The sequence below is a fragment of the Ornithodoros turicata genome, chromosome 2, assembly GCF_037126465.1.
Source record: "Ornithodoros turicata isolate Travis chromosome 2, ASM3712646v1, whole genome shotgun sequence".
In the NCBI taxonomy this organism is placed as follows: Eukaryota; Metazoa; Arthropoda; class Arachnida; order Ixodida; family Argasidae; genus Ornithodoros; species Ornithodoros turicata.
This window is the reverse complement of record NC_088202.1, coordinates 65,037,799-65,054,800: the sequence shown is the minus strand read 5'-3', so window position 1 is coordinate 65,054,800 and position 17,002 is coordinate 65,037,799. Positions and strand designations below refer to the sequence as shown.

At 45.8% G+C, this 17,002-nt stretch overlaps 1 protein-coding gene across 2 annotated transcripts in view; it reads right to left on the bottom strand.

The window, feature by feature from the left end:
• Window positions 1-241: 241 nt before the first annotated feature.
• LOC135385510 (RNA-binding protein 42-like) overlaps window positions 242-17,002 on the bottom strand; it is a 162,427-nt gene continuing 145,666 nt past the window's right edge. For both annotated transcript variants that reach the window (XM_064614859.1, XM_064614858.1), the window contains exon 8: window positions 242-352. The gene's annotated coding sequence lies outside the window, so the exon portion shown is untranslated. The remainder of the gene's footprint in view (window positions 353-17,002) is intronic.

The window sequence follows — 17,002 nt, the reverse complement described above, 5'->3', positions numbered from 1 at the left end:
GCGATTTTGGCGGACCTGACTGAAAATTCGAAGGTGCGTCGGATCTGGCCAACCAGCGGCTTCACTGCGAAAGTGAGGTTCGCGAACATTTCGTGACATCAGTAGATATGACCAATTATATTGTGCTACAGAGTTTGTGTTTGAGTTTGTGCGCTGTCGGACAGAAGGTAGAGCAGCCTAACGAAAGCACTTACCAGTGTGCTTACTCAACAAAAAAGAAAAAGTGACAGCATACAACGTATCGCAGTGGATGATGGCATTTATTAACAGAAAGTCCATGAGGAGAGTACTATATTACAGGAGACGCCGACAGGCAAGTACGAACTCCGATGACATGAAGTTGGTTCAGCACCTGCGGAGACAAGGTACGACAGAAAGAGAATCATTGATAAATCACAATACTTGAATGTTTCGTCATGCACACTCAGAAGTCAGAACCAACACGTATTAAGGGTGAAAACTTGGCCTAGCTGGTATGTCACTGCTAGGATTCCGATTGTCGGAGTTGATTTTCTCTTTTCTTTTTTTTTTTTTTTTGCACATTCGGAGGGCGTTTTTCGGATTTTGTGATTTGCCAACAATTCTGATTTTTTTCCCCCGTTTTGTTTTATACCAACTTAATGTCCGAAACCCGGAGGCAAAGAGTCGGCTGTGAAACGATACACTGACAAAAAAGAATGCGAAGCTGCCTTGCAAGAAACGCTTACTGTTATGTTGCGGAACTTGCCGACAATGACAGCTGTATCACGGTCACCTGGCGACGTAAACGTCTCAAAACCCGGATATTCCCTGATATAGCCGCAAGGCCAGCCTTTGCTTGCGTTACGACCAGTAGTACGCCCCCGACAACAAGGCAATTTGTATGTCATCGGTGCTCCCTTGTCCCCTTTGAGGGGGAGGAGAAGCATGACTCACAAAAAAGAAGGAAAAAAGTTCTGTACTGAACGCTTTCCGACTAAACCTGGGAAATGACCCAAATGACCTTACAAAAAAGGAATGTGAAACACAACATGGTGCGAGATAAATTCTAACTGGCAATCCGATTTTGGGTGGTGCGAATGTCATTCGAGTCAAGGATGATATCCCAAGTGGAAAGTGCCGACTGCCAACAATCGGCCAGTGGTCGGTTTTTGGTCGGTAAGCGACTTAGCCGGCCACTGCACCTTGGACCAACGTCAGTATGATGTCGCTCACAGTTATTGGCGAGCGACGTTGTGCGGCGATTTGCGGGCGTGCTAATGAGAGTTTTGCACAATATAGGCGGGCCAATGTCGGTCCTACACTGCAAACAAACCCTAAAACAATGCAGCTGCTACTAAAAAAAAAGACAAGACGCTTTGACGGTTGTCAAAAAGTCGGATGACAGTTGGCCAACGACTCTTGGGCCAGCCAATGTTAGGCAGAGCGAGGTTTGGCAAGCCGTCGGCCAGGGAGCAGCCAAACCAGCCAAAAACCAGCTCGTTGGCCACTACTTGCAACCACTACTTGCTACTTGCCAAAAACCAGCTCGTTGGCACTTGCCAAGCATGGCTAGGTTTGCCAGCCAAACTTTTGCCAAGCTTGGTCCAATCTCGGTTTTCCTTGGGGAGAGGGTGTGTGCGTGTACCCCAACAACACAGAAACGTCCTGCGATCGTCCCCAGGATGTCAACCCCGGACGACAATGACGTCCTCAGGAAGTTATCAACTGGTCCTCCCAGTGTTCCCTCCGTGTTAAAGTGGGACTCCCGGTCATATCACCTGCACATCCTAAGGATGTCTTACCAGACGTCGTATGGATGTCTTACCGAATGTCCCATCGGACGTCCTAGGGATGTCCTACTGGACGTGTCTTGTCTGCGCAAGATGGACCGCGACCCCAAGACCACGCTGACATCCCTCACTCATCCTGAGGATGTCATTGCGGGACAGCAGTGACATCCTGGGAATATCCCCACATGATCCTCAATTTGTTAGAAAATGTTAGAATGAGACTCCAGAGATGGTCCTAGGGACAACACCTGGGGAGAAGACTGGGATACTCTCAGGAGCACTATAGGATCATGTAAATCTGCTCCAGTAAATCTGCTTTCACTTCTCACTTCTAGAAGTGTGCCGACGTTTACAGTGGAAACGCACTCTGTCTCTTGCAGTTTCCAACCTCGGCCACCAGCTTGTCATTTTCCGCCTCTCATTTTTGATTGTTTTTCGACGACGGACAATGGGTGCCGTGGTATAAAAAGCAAAAAATATAAAAGGCCACATGCCACTAAGTGTAAGACTAAGACAGCCAACTTTGAAAGGAATATCCAACAGTGGCATTTCCTTTCGCAGATAAAACAAACTATATATTGTAGAAACTCCCGCATGTGCGAGAGTCCTCCTAGCATCGCAGTCAAAACCAAGGGTGAGGTACCTAAGTTTAATTCAATTTCATGTATAAGCAACGCACCAGTGACGAATTCCTTGGATGATGAGGGTAACGTCCGTGTTTCCTACTTAGATGATTTATAAAACATCCACCGAAAGTCAAGCACGCGCTGTAATATGCCATCACTTTTCTGTATCTTCCACGGAACTGCTCCGTGCAACGTCCCTGATGGGATGCTGCACGGAGCAGTTCCGTGGAAGATCCCATCCCACGCATCCCATCCCAGCATCCCATCAGGGACGTTGCACGGATGTTCATGGCAACAAGATCACAATGAGCTGGGATGGTCTAGCAAGCTATATTTTGTCGCACATCGAACTCAGTGCATGCAGTATCCGTTGAAATCATTCAATTTGTATTTGTACGACTGTATTTTTCGTATTTTCGCTTCGTAGTATTTTTGTAGTTTATAAATGATCACTGCTGATTTGGTTGAACTTGGTTATGACAAACAAACCGAAACACTAATTAATGGGTGCAGGCATAGAAATGAACATTGCAATATTAAACTAATTTACTTCTCCTATATATGTCCTCCGGCTGGCGGCCGCAGGATGTACGCAAGTGACTATCACTGGAAGATCCCATGATGACTCTCTCCGGATCTCCTCCGGACATCCCATCACGGACGAGGACGCGATGACACTTTGAGGACGTCCTGAGGATCGCGAGTGTTCTTGGGGTTATAACGATAAATTGACTTTTTGTGACAATTACTGCTCTACGCACTACAATAAGATGGTATAGGACTAACTGCATGGTTTATGACCTGTTTCGACTGTTTCCTTCCTTAGGCCTATAATTTGACTTTTATGACTAGGACTACTCTATCCATTATTATGGGATGATTGGGACTACCTGCATCATATATGACATGCTATGACTATTTCCTTCTTTACACATATAAATGGACTTTTTAAGGCTATGATATGACTACTACATGCACTACTATGGGATGGTATGGGACTACTGGCGTGATTTATGACCTGTTTTGACTATCTCCTTGTTTACAGCCTTAAATTGACTTTTTGTGACTATGCCTACTCTATGAATTACTATGGGATGGTATGGGACTATATTGGATCTGCAATGACAGACGGCCGAACAGTGCGGGTGCAACAGGTTTACTGAGAATGAGAAAACGTGGGCGGGTGCGCATGCGTAGATGCGCACGTACCAAAATGATGTTGTCGTTTGTTCCCCAACACCCCCCCTCGACGACTAGCCATCAACGAGGCCTGAACGGCCCCTGAGGTTCTGAAGTCTTGCTCGCGACAGTGGCTTCGTAAAAATGTCCATGTGTAAGTGACCATCTCGCTATAGTTTGGCCGTACTGGAGGTCGATGACTCTGTGGTGAACTAGGTCGCGCAGATGATGATGACGAACGTCGATGTGCTTCGTCCTCGCGCTAATGCCCTCGTTAACCGACAGCTTGATGCAACCCTGGTTGTCTTCGAGCAAACACGCCCCCAGTAAACCACTAATATCCCTAGGACATCATTACAAGGTCGTGAACGTCCTGAATATCTGGACATCCATGCAATATCTGTGGGGTGTCCCAGAACGACATTCGCGTTTCTATTTTATCGAGTAAATCACAGATGTCCTGGGTACGTCTGTAGGATATCGCGCTTTGGACATTTGAATGGAGGAAAAGCCTGGAGATCTCTTGGATACCCATGAAAGATCCAGTACACGAGATTTTGGGCACTGGTTGAACGTCACAGGAACGTCGCCAGGACGTTGACTGAAGATATGCTAATAAACGTGAAGTTTATGGCTCTTGTTCCGAAAGCCACATTTTTGTTCTGCTTAGAGCAAGCAAAAACTTCTGTAAACGTTAACTGCATGGGGAGAACAAGCAAAATTGTTATATATTTCTATCGTTCGCGTGCTGCTAGCCGTGAAAGTATTTATCTATATTCGTAACGATCGTCAAGCAACAGTGGAATTTCATCACTTTTATAGCTCCACTCAGCAGCTAATCCCATTTTAGACAATAGCTTGAATTAAAAACACAGTATCTGGCATGAAGGAATGTGAGAAACGTTATTGATGATACCATGTCTCTGCAGATTCACGGGTTAATTCCACAGAAGCACCTCCTCACCGTCACAGGTGTATCACGGCCCAAATACGTAACGAACTTGCCCCAACGGCTTTTATTTCAGTATAAGCTCTGGGCGTTCTGTCAGCATAAACCGTTGTGAATACTCCCTTCAAATTCGCGTACGCGGTGGAGGGGACAAAAAGAGAGCCTGCTCTTCCTTTTAGGGTGGAAGCACGTGTGGTAGCATGGTCAGCCTTGGTGGACCGTACGTCAGAGTTTGATCGAACGCTGGCGGGGCTTACTACATTCCCTGAATTTTTGACCTGTTGTTGATGTTCGAGGCATTTATTTCAACACACTCACGTAAAAATTAACATTGTACATAATACGTATGCAAATACATATATATTTACATACATATCAGAGTGGTGTTGTCATGCCAGATATGTACAACTAAAAGCAAGTGCATGTTTGGACCTGCTTGCATGATGTCCCACGTACGCCCATATATCCTAAAAAGACGTTCCCGGGATATTCGCAGGATCTACAAATGACAAAGAAGTGCTAGTCCACAGAACGTATCGGGGATGTAGATGGGCTCTGTGGCAAAGTCCGTGGGATATCCCAACGTCCGAAATAGGATATCTTGTAGACGTTTTCTGGATATATATGGTTTGCTGGGTCGGCTCGTCCATGCTGCGGCCGAAGTCGGTGAGCAACTGTCGCAGCCACAGCACTTTCTGTAAGGCATGCATGCACCTCTGAGACGTATTCAGCCTCTGTCGATGAAAGCGCCACGGACGTCTGCTTCCTGCTGGACCACGAAACAGGGCTTCCTCTTAGACTAATGAAGTAGCCGCTTGTTGATCTACGGTCCCTGATGTCACCTGCCCAGTCTGCGTAGCATACCAACCTTGCACCTCGCTCCCCAGACTAGGAGAAGCGATTTTACGATAAATGACGCAGTCGTCTGCAAAGAGTCGGACGGTTGATGTTAGACAACTAGGTAAGTCATTGATATAGATGAGGAACAGCAGAGGTCCGAGAACAGAGCCTTGCGGTATGCCGGATGTTACTGGGATTTCGGGAGAGTGGAAATTGTTACATGTTCCGCCCGTACGTACCTGTATGGGCGCCACTTCCCAGTAAATCATTTACATCCAGGCAATATCTATGTGATATCTCATTCTGGATATTTGGATGTCTGCTGGAGATTCGTGAGGATCCAACTTACATCTACAGGACGTCCGTGAGATATGCATTTTAACCCTCCTTTGTCATCCCAGATATGTCCCCGCAAGGTATTTTAGTGGATAACTGGACACAGATTGGATGTCACAAATAGTTCTGACTTAAAATTTAACATTTACTTATGCTTACTTACTTTTAGTTTAATACACATCTGAGATGACGACGCAACGCTGCTATAAACGGAAAGTACATATTACAGGGGTGTGATTGGACTTCGCCATTTCGGAGCAGAAAACGGAGCAGAGAAAATGCCTGTTTGGAGCAGCAAAAACCAGTTTCGGAGCAGCACGATAAACCGACATTAGTCCAGTGCGACTGATGTTTTACGAAACGTTTATTAATTAACACATTATTAAAATGGCATACAATATAAAAACTCTGCTTAAAACAACAAAACTGTAGTGTCTGCAATAAGGTGACTAGGAACCTGTTTCTATTGCACTACACCTTTTTCTCCTCTCCTAGACTTGCCAGGGCCGCTGCAAGCTTAGTTCTTCCTTGTGATAGTAGGGTGTGCCCGCTCTCTATGTCCCCAAAGTTTTTTGTTTTCATACCGTTTGTAATGAGATCCTCGGCATGACACAACATCCTTCGTGCATTTTCAACATCATTCTTTAGTTTTAGTTCTGTATTTTTCTTGGCAGCTTGCTGCTCTGCTTCTTCCATACTCTTACGACGCTTTCCAGCCAGACACACTTCGCTAGCAACTCGTTCACGGTATCTTTTCGAAGAGTTTTTCACAAATTTCACAACATCTTGTGTGACCTTAAAGCGTGTGGGGTCACTACCAAAACGCTTCCCATAGCTTGAACAATGCCGTATACCATTTAGTGTCTCAGGCGCAAGAGATGCCCTTTCTTTCAGGAAATGCTTGTTTTCGCTAAAACCTCTCTCCAGATCTGCGTTTCCATGAGGAATACAGAGCGCTGCTTTGACCACCTTTGTCACAAGAGGATATCTTTTAGTTTTATCCATGTTGGTCAACCTGAAAACCTGGGCCCAACAATCATCTATACGATCAAAACTTTCAAAGCTCATGTCCTCTAGCTGAAGGCGGACTACCTCATCCAATAATCTAGATATGTCACGTGGTTCGATGACTTGGGGCATGGACTTAGCAAGCTGTCTGAAAAGATGTGCACCTTTGTCCTTGTCAGACGATTTCAGCTGTAGACACTGCAAACTTTCCAGCACATTGTTCTCAAGTGGCAGTCGTGATATTAGGTATTGGGCACACTTCAAATAAAAGGCTCGGGCTCTCAACCTAAAGTGCTGTTTCTCTTCAGGGGACCAAGACTTGATCGCTTGTTCAGTGTCCTCTCCAATTTCTGGCTTGGACTTTCAACCAGAGGCCTTTTCCAGCTCCAGAGATTTTAGTGCTTTTCCAGATAGAGAAGAATAGGTTTCGCTTCTCAAAAATCGACTACATACTCTCTTGATCAATCGAATCATCTCCTCATAAAGCATGTGGCTTAGTGGTTCAGATCCTTGAAACAATGTCAGGAAATCAGTGAAAATTTCAGACACATTTTTCACAAACAGTAGATTTGCGTAAAAAGTCTTGTTAGATATTGCTTCTTTCAAACGCTTCTGCAACGATCCACACGTGCGAGACACAATGCTTGGGGATGTCACAACAGCCTTGAGTGCCTCAAATTGTTCAATGATTCGCTCCACAGCAGTTCCGAGAGTTAGCCATCGGGAACTAAGATGTCTCAGAAAAACACTTTCTGGGAGGCACATGACCTTCTGTTGGGTCTTTAAGAGTTCGCTCTGAACTGCAGAGTTTTTAAAAAAGTAGTACACATCTATAACCGATGCCTCAAGTGATGGATCAAAAGCACTGAGTCCCTGTGCAAATGCATTGTGTACTTTATGAAGGCAGCATTCACTGACGTCGAGAAGGGAGGAGTTCACTTGTTTCAGTTTTTTCTTCAGGCTTTTCATAACATTCGGACCATCACTGAAGAAACACAAAAATGTGTTGGTTGGCAAACATTGTATTGCTTCAGTGAGTCTCTGAAATAAAACATCAGATGTTGCTCTACCAAGTCGGAGAGAATCCAGATGTTCCGCAACAACCTGATTTCTTGAACTTGAGAAATACCGCACGACAACATCCATCTGCTGACACCGTTGTTCTATCACAGGCGTTTCGTCTATTGAAATAGAGTAAAACACACCGGGCTGGTTCAATTCTTCGATCACAAGGCTCTTAAAGTATGGCCCCAGTCCATCTGAAACAATGTAAGAGGCTTTGTTTCTCATGCACGAAAACCGACCCGCTATGCGAGAGTCTGTGAACATCTTTGGAAAAAGAGACGTGGCAGTGTTGGCCCATGAAAAGGGAATGCCGTTGAGCGTTAGGCCCAAAACAAACATAGTCTCTGCTGCCACTACTTTATCGCTTTCTGACAACCCAACTTTTGTAGAAAAGTCCAAGCTTGCTTGAACTGCTTGAGGCTTCTGCAGAGATCCAGATGTATCCATGTGCTTCTTGCAGTTTTCTTTATGACGATTCGTAAGTGCGTGACGTTTGACAGCCGTAACTCCATGTTGTGAGCAGTTGATTGTCTTATCACAAATAAGGCAATACGCATCATTCTTCGCACCAGGACGGCACCACGAAGATATGGCGTCGCCATTTTCGTCGATTGCGTCGAGGATGCTAGGGTTGAACTTGGTGCTTCGAACTGTTACCAATTGAATTCATGGGGAAGAATTAGAACGAAAGCGCGTTTTAAAAATAAAAGCACAACATAATAGCGGGGCGATACCACTGCCGTTTAGTTTTCTAGATATCGACGAAAAGCGAGCTAGCTAATGATCGTTTGCAGAATGTCGTGAAATGATTACGCATTACTTTACAAACAGAAGTGTGAACACCATATGCTCATGTATCAACATGTGCAAGAGACACTTCCGTAAAAAAAAAAAAAGCTACACTGCAACAAGGCTCACGAAGGCTGCACGAAGACCAAGCCCTCGAAAATAGGTCGGACATGCCAGTCACACCGGCGTCAACAGAAAGTGTGACCGGGAGACGCTCGACGCGTACTCAAGAGGCGTCCAGCCGCGTTCGGCAGTGATATCAGCTAGAAAAGTCACGTTGCAACGAAGAAATCGATGAGCTGATTACCTGCTAGTTTCGACAACGCCATATGCTCGTTCCGCGATGCGTTTCAATAAGTTCGTTGACCGCAAGCACAACCTGACAGCCATGTGAACGCAATGCAATGCACGGCGGCACGGCAGAGTGCTCGACTTGGATTGGATCAGTTAGATGGCTTAGCGTGGCTTGAACTGGCTGGATAGTCGACCAAGGCAGTTGTGGTAGTCAGCGTCATAATTAAGCCAATACAAGCCAAGACTCCCTTTTTCGCAGTTTTGAAAACGAGGAAAACCATCGAAATGGGCGCACAGTGGCGCAGAGAGTTCAACATTTCGGCATTTCGTAGCAGAATGTAGCAGGACCTTGCGTGCGGCGCAGAAATGCGCAATCGGCGCAGCAATCACACCCCTGTATTATTACCAAACATATTATGTATATGTTAATTATTACATGTTTGTCATCTTGTGCGTGCTTGTTGAAATAAACGCCTCGAACAACAACAGGAAAAAAAATTCCAGGAGCTGTAGTGTGCCCCGCCAGCGTTCGGCAAGACTCCGACACACGGTCCACCAAGGCAGACCAGGTTAACAAAGGTGCTCTCACCTTAAGAAGAAGAGCAGACTCCCTTTTTGTCCCCTCCACCGCGTACGCGGATTTAAAGGGAGACCAGAGCATTCACAATAGTCTCTGTTGACAAAATGGCCAGAGCATATACTGAGATACAAGTTGTTGGTGCACATTCGTTAAGTGTACTGCGCCGTGATACATTTGTAACGGTGAGTGGGTGCTTCTTGGCAATTAACCCGTGCATCTGCAGAGTCATGGTATAACCAGTACCGTTTCTGATATTCCTTCTTGTCAACTACTGTGTTTTTAATTCAAGCGACTGGGCGTTTATCTTTTTTATTTTTATGTTTTTAATTCAAGCGACAAGTGTCTATAATGTCGTTAGCTGCTGAGTGGAGCTGTAAAAATGATCGAATTCCACTGTTGCTTGGCGAGCGTTATGCAGAGATAAATACTTTCACGGCTAGAAGCACGCGAACGATAAAAATATATAACGATTTTACCTGTTCCCTCATATCCCCTTAGCGTTTACAGAAGTTTTTGCTTGCCTTCAGCACAACAAAAATGTGGCTGTCGGAACAAGATGTCATAAACTTCACATTTATCAGTATATCTCCAGGCGACATCCTGGCGATGTTCCTGTGACGTACCCAGACAACCACCAACGTTCCAGGAACATCCTGTGGACGTTCGTTTTGGGACGTCTGGACATCCTAGGGATGTCCACAAAAATCCCTATGACATCTCGTGGACGTCAAATTTACTGCCAAAGTTGCATCCATAGATGTCCCAGGTCAGTCCAGTGGATGTCCTTACTGACGCTTCAAGGATGTTGTACGGTCATCCTAGCCCACCCTCACAAATGTGATTTACAGTGACTATCACGCTATGTATGTTGCCAAATTACATGCTGGCTCCACTGAATTACACCTAGGTTATTCGAGGAAGTATGCTCTAGTATTAGACTCCTTATATACACGAGCTCACTTATCCTGAAACAATGCACAGTTGCCGATCGGAATACTCCCAGACAATCATGTTTCTGTGTATAATGTTGTAATGTCTGCAATATATGTTTCGCAATATAACTGGTAGTACAAGACACACCAAGAGTCTTTAACGAATGTAGTCAAATTTATTCAGCAAACACATGACATCACATTCCTAGGAATGTCACTATACCCTTGTGACATACTTCTATAAACTTCATGGAAGTGAGTAAATATCACAGCTTGTGCTTACATGAAGAAATAAATAAATAAATAAAGTTCTTAGAGATTGTAATCACAAGGAGCAGTTCAATGAAGTAAATGTAACATAGTGCAGAATGAACTGTAGCTTGTTTATCACAGCTCGCTAAAACAAAAAAAAAGTTGAAATTATGTGAGCATATAAGAACACATTTACAGATATACACTCTTAAAAAGGATCTTCGCCGCATAGCACGCTCCTAGCCAGCCATATTCTCACACGATATCGTTATCTGCCCTGATTTATTGAAAACGGGAGGCGTACGCCTTTTTTGTGACACTTATGATGTTCGTAATTGTCACAGAAAAGGCGTACGCTTCCCGTTTTCAGCAAATCAGGGCAGATAACGATATCGTTCGAGATGATGGTTGGCTAGTAGCGTGCTACGCGATGAAGTTCATATCTAAGAGTGTAGGAAAATCACCACCCCATGACGGTACCCTACGTCATTTGCTTCTCTAAAACACTACTTCTCTCTTTTATTGGTACGTGTAACGATACTCCAAATCAAAAATTTCACACAAAAAAGCACAGTAGAAAGGAACACAGGGTGGACACTGTTGAGTTTCATTTTATGTTTGCCACGTCTTGGTAGACATATTCCCTTACGCTCTCGAAAAACATCTCTTCCTCGCGTAGCACGCTCTGCGCCAACCATTGCTACGAATGATAGGGTTGTCGCTTCTGATTCGATGACAGAGCGGTACGTACGCCTTTTTGTGTCAATTTGGATATATGATAATTGACACAAAAAGGCGTACGCCCTCCTCTCTCTTGGAATTAGAGGCTAGCCCTATCGTTCGTGGCCATGGTTGGCGCAGAGCGTGTTATGTGGTGAAGTTCTGTCTTTGGAGTGTAACAAAGGAATTTTTCAAATCAACTTTTACGGTACAAACTTCGCTTGATAGCGCGCTCCCTTGCCTAGACAGGCTCCAACTGAATTTTGGCAAAAATTTCAATCCACTATTCACAGAATATCGGCTCAAAATATGATTACAATATTATATCAACAATAATTTGTCTTGAGCAGACTGAAGTAAATCTGACACAAGATTGTTACCAGCACACTCTTAAAAACGAACTTTACCTCATAGCCTGCTAATCCCGAATGACAGCGTTCCCGCCCCTGATTTGTTGAAAACCGGAGGCGTGGCCTTTTTTGTATCAATTATGCAATTGATAAGTGGTACAAAAAAGGCGTACGCCTCCCGTTCCCACCACGTCACGAGCCAGAACGACATCATTCGGGTTGATATGGCACTGATAGCATATGCTTAATGTAAAGCATATATGCTATACACTCAACGGCCCACTTCCTCAAAGAAGTAAAAATATGCGATCTTTCATTTACATTTGGCGTGAACATACCATGTACAGCCGGGCTCGACTCTCTTCTGCCTTGGAAATCACATTGAGTACTTTGTGTTTCAAACTGTTGAACAGTTCGGACTGTTAGGACGCCATTCATCATCTCACAATCAAGTTGTTGTTCAGTACTCTCTGACGTCGACGAATAAGTTTCCTCAATCTCCTCGGCGACGGGTGGCTGACTGGAGGGACTGCCGAGAACACAATTCTCATCACTTTCAATCAACATGTACACAAAGGTCTTGATCTTGATCCCGTGAACAAGACGCAAAACACTCCTGTTGCTCGCGTAGCGTATTCAGGGCGTCAGCCGAAATCGCATGGAGCCTTTTTTTTCCAGCCCGTATAGTGCCTTCATGTACACACACCTTTTACCCTTAACTTTCGGCATCACGGCAACTTCGTGCACATTTAATAAGCCCACCTTCAAACTTGCAACAGCACAACGGAAAGAGCCACTGGAGAAAGCACGCCGGCACAGGCGAGCGAATGATGATGATGATGAATGTGGGCGCTATTGTCGATATCCATGGCGCTTTCTGCCTTGGTCGCGGCGGTGCAGTTAGTGTAGCAGACGACGCTCAGCAGTGGACAGCAGGCAACATTTCTTGCTCTTTGATTCCAGCGAACCTAGCGTGTATTCAGATTTGATACCGTCGCAGTTATATGCACATTAATTTATGGAGGTATTGAATAAATGAAGCTGGAGTAATATTTCTCGCACGACGGCAATCCAAACTGAACATAGCTGCTAATATTGGGCAACAAAATGTTACATTATGTAATTTCAGGCATGTAGTTAATATTAGCTGTGACCAGAATGCACCACACCTTAAAACTGTTAGCCTCGTTGTCAATTTCACGGCACGTCCGAAAGATATATCTACAGGACATCCAGGGGACATCCCTCTTGCAACGTCACCCCTGGATGAATGTAGGAAATTTATGGATATTTTTGGATATCCATGGAATGTCAGCTGGACATCCATCATGGATCTGGATGTTATGACAAAACATGGATGTCCTCAGGACGTTGATGGTTGTCTGGGGTTCAACCGCTGCCCAGTGGATCTTCCATGGATATCCCAGGGATCTCCAGGCTGCTTCCTCCAGTCAAATATCAAAAGCGCGATATCCTGCAGATGTACCTAGGACATGTTATATACTGGGTAAAACTGAAACGCGAATGTCGTTCTGAGACATCCAGTAGATATCGCATGGTTGTCCAGATATTGAGGACGTTCGCGACCTTATAGGGATGTCCTATGGATATGAATGGTTTATTGGGTATAGTTACGGGTCCGTTAATGGTGCCGACACCAGCACCCCCCACCCCCTACAACTCTCGCAAAATGTTTCAAAATATGCTTTGAAGATGATAAAAGCAACTTCAAGCTCCCAATAAACATCCATGCGGCGTCTCGATCTCAAAGCTGTCAATATCCCACGGACGTCTACTGTACGTTTGTGGGATGTTCGTGGAATGTGCAACAGGGGAATATTTTTTTGTCCCCTGGACGTAGAGATGATGTCTATGGGATTTGTGGCATACTCCCTGCGACGTTCAAACCACCAGGATATCACATGGGTGTTCAGGGGACATCTCTGGTTTGTTGGGTAGCTACTTAGAAGTATAGTACGGAAGGTTTGGAAATTAGTGGTGGTGCCAGGCCTGACTTACGCAAATGCAGTGGTATGCTTGTCAAGTACAACACGGGAGTTTCTGGAAAGGAAGCAACGCGAGGTGGGCAGAATGGCTTTAAAGGTGCACAGGGCCACACCCAACGAGGCCATCACGGGGGATATTGGCTGGTCAAGCTTTGAGGCCCGGGAAGCCGCAAGCAAAGTCTGCTTCGAGACACGGCTATGCAACATGGAAGAGGGGAGATGGCGGTAAGTCTAAAAATCCTTGCACCTTAACGGTATTTCAACGAAGTGGACATTACGAACAAGACGACTTGGTTGGAAGTATGCCCTGCCTACCCCTGTGATATATCCAAGTGCTGCCTCCCACACCGTGGAGGAACTGAGAGAAAAAGTAGCAAAAGCGGAACTTTTTGAATGGAAAAGGAAAGCTTGCTCTCCACCTTTACATCCGATACAAACAGGAGATCCGGGCAGAACACCACCTCTATGATAACGACCGTGGAAGTGCGCTGCTATTCGAAGCACGGAGCGGAGTACTGCGCACACGCTGCTTCCCCAACAACACAAACGTCCTGCGATCGTCCCCAGGATGTCAACCCCGGACGACGATGACTTCCTCAGGAAGTTATCAACTGGTCCTCCCAGTGTTACCTACGTGTTAAAGTGGGACTTCCGGTCATGTCACCTGCACATCCTCAGGGTGTCAACCTGGAACACTCGCAGGAGCTTGTGAGGACGACTTCACCTGCACCCACCTGTACCTCATTTTTCTGCGTATAATTTATACGAAACCAGACGCAGTCCTGATAACTTCTCTTTTTCCATACATCTTAATTAACTTCCGCAATACAATCTCGCTGTTTGTTTCTAGTACAATTCATAACGGACATATAGTGCAGCGGTTTAAAGAGAAAGCAGAGAGAAATATAAAAGACGCAAAAAAAAATCATGTCAGGGGCACGAAGTCCGAGAAACCCACTCCGAAAGGTTCTAGAATTTTCTTCCGAAGCCAAAACAGACACTGTTTATTGCTTATAACGCGATCCTCCGTACATTCGAGAGTCCTGCTCGCCTGTAATACAAAACGAAGGGTGAGCTATCCATGTTTCTTTCGATGACGCAAGGAAAGAATACTCAAAGTGAGGAATTCATTGAAGTATTAGGTCCACACCAATGCAAAGTCTATGTTTCTTACTCCTTTTGGTTTGAGACGTTCAGGTAGGAGCTTTGAAAGTCAAAAGCAGTGTGACAGAATCGCGCGTTTCTCTGCATTCCACAAGTAATGCGCTCCATTTATCATAGACAGTCATCCTTTTTAGATGCAGAGAATTTTACCCTGGACCACCCTTTATTTCAGAAAAATGTCAATTAGGTCCCAGGATCGGCCCAAGAAGAAAACAAATGTGTTTAGAGAGTCTGAACAGGTAAACTAAACAAAGTAATATTTCTCGTCCCGTTAGCTACCCACAGGTACGGGCACAGGACGTACCGGAATGACTCTTAAAGGACAGTCCGAGAGTGTTATCCTCAGGACGTCCTGAGGATAACCTCGAAGGACGAGGACACGATGACACTGTGGGGACCTCCTGAGGACCGCGTGTGTTCTTTGGGTAATTGAAGGTTTTATGGCGCAAGGGCAGCTTGGGCCAAAGAGCGCCAAATCAACCTTGGGGAGAGGGAAACGTGGAATGGTGTAGCACTTCATAAGTTCGACTTTCGTTTGGCCAGGAGATTGTCTCGAACCAAAATCAGTAAGAAACAGAGACATTATCTTCACGGTGAGCTAATACGACCAGCAATTCCTCATTTCAGTGTTGTTTGTGTACACGTCGAATTAAACTTAGACACCTCACCCTTGATTTTGACTCACACGCGAACAGGACTCTCGAATTTGTGGAAGCTCGCTAGACAACCTATGTATTGTATCTGTTCTTCCTCAGGAAAGAAATGCTTACGCTTGTCCCATCCTAGAGTTGGCAATACGATAAATGCAATTGCTTTTCTTTGTGAGCTGTTTGATTCTGGTAGTCTCTGGCATATTGCGAGTTTTTATGATTCTCCCTCTCCCTATTTTGTCGCATTTTGAAACGCTGTTCCATTGTGGGAAATTTCTGCGCTTGAAAACGGCGTGCTCACTGTCCGTTGTGGGAAATACGAGCAACAAACAAAGGATCCAGGAAGGGCCTCCCCCCCCCCCCCCCGAGACATACCTCTACCCCCCATTCCGGCAGATTTTCCTGCCGCACGCTCCGTTTTCCCGCCAATCCCGTGTGCGCCTTTCGCCTAAGCTTCGCAACATGTAGATCATAAATAAAGTTCTGGTGTGAAATGAAAGCGCAGCAGCTCGCCGTCTTACATGGCGACCCCCCCGTCTTCTCTCTTTTTTTTAGTGCCCCCCCCCCCCCCCCGATGATCTTCCCTGGATCCTCCCCTGCGTCGGGCCTACTGCTCTATGACTGTGGGGCCTTGGTCGGCCCATCAATAAAAATAGATTGCTGGCTAGGGTGAAGCCAGGGAAACCCCAAGCTGCAACTAATCTCGGTTTTATGCTGGCACTACTTTGGCCCTATGTCGTTTAGGTCGGCCATATACGTTGGCCCAACCTCCAGCAGATTAAGTCAGGCCGCATTAGGCCAATGTCAATCCCCAACCTTGGCCCGGCCACTTTTACATAGGTCGGGCCGACAACTTTTAGTCTGACACTGTACATTGGGCCGACTTTGTGCCGACATTGTTTTTCCCGTTGGGATCGAACCCCAATTATCATGATAAATTTTTAACCAATACAGTAAGGATGAGCATTATGTATTAAATGTATAAGCACAATGGAAGACATATACACCGAATTGTACTTTAGTCAGCTGAACGATACTTGACGACGCACGAGACAGCAAGACGAGACAGCAAGACAGCAAGGTGACGAGACAGCAAGATAGGTCCGTTCCAGCCAGAGACTACGTCTGGACTGATTTATTTTTGGTCAGCGGAACGGTCGCGGCACGAGATGATCTGATCAGGTGACGATGAGCTGATGACGGTAGCGGTGCCGCTACAGGGTCGCCCCCCCCCCCCCCCCCCCAGCGTAGTGGTTGTAGAAGTGAAGGGTGCGGAGAGGAGAGGCCCAGTGGACGCGTGCGCCTGGGCGGGAGTGGTGAAGAGGTTGGGCGGCAGAAATAGTGCAAGAGCTTCTAAGAAGGCGAGCTTGACGCGGTCCGCGGAGACCACCTGGTGGCGGCCGGCGACGTCCACGGTGAAGTGTTTGGAGGAGCGGCTGACGACTCGGTATGGGCCGTCGTAAGGGTGCTGCAGGCACGTACGAGAGCCATCGTGGCGGACCAAAACATGG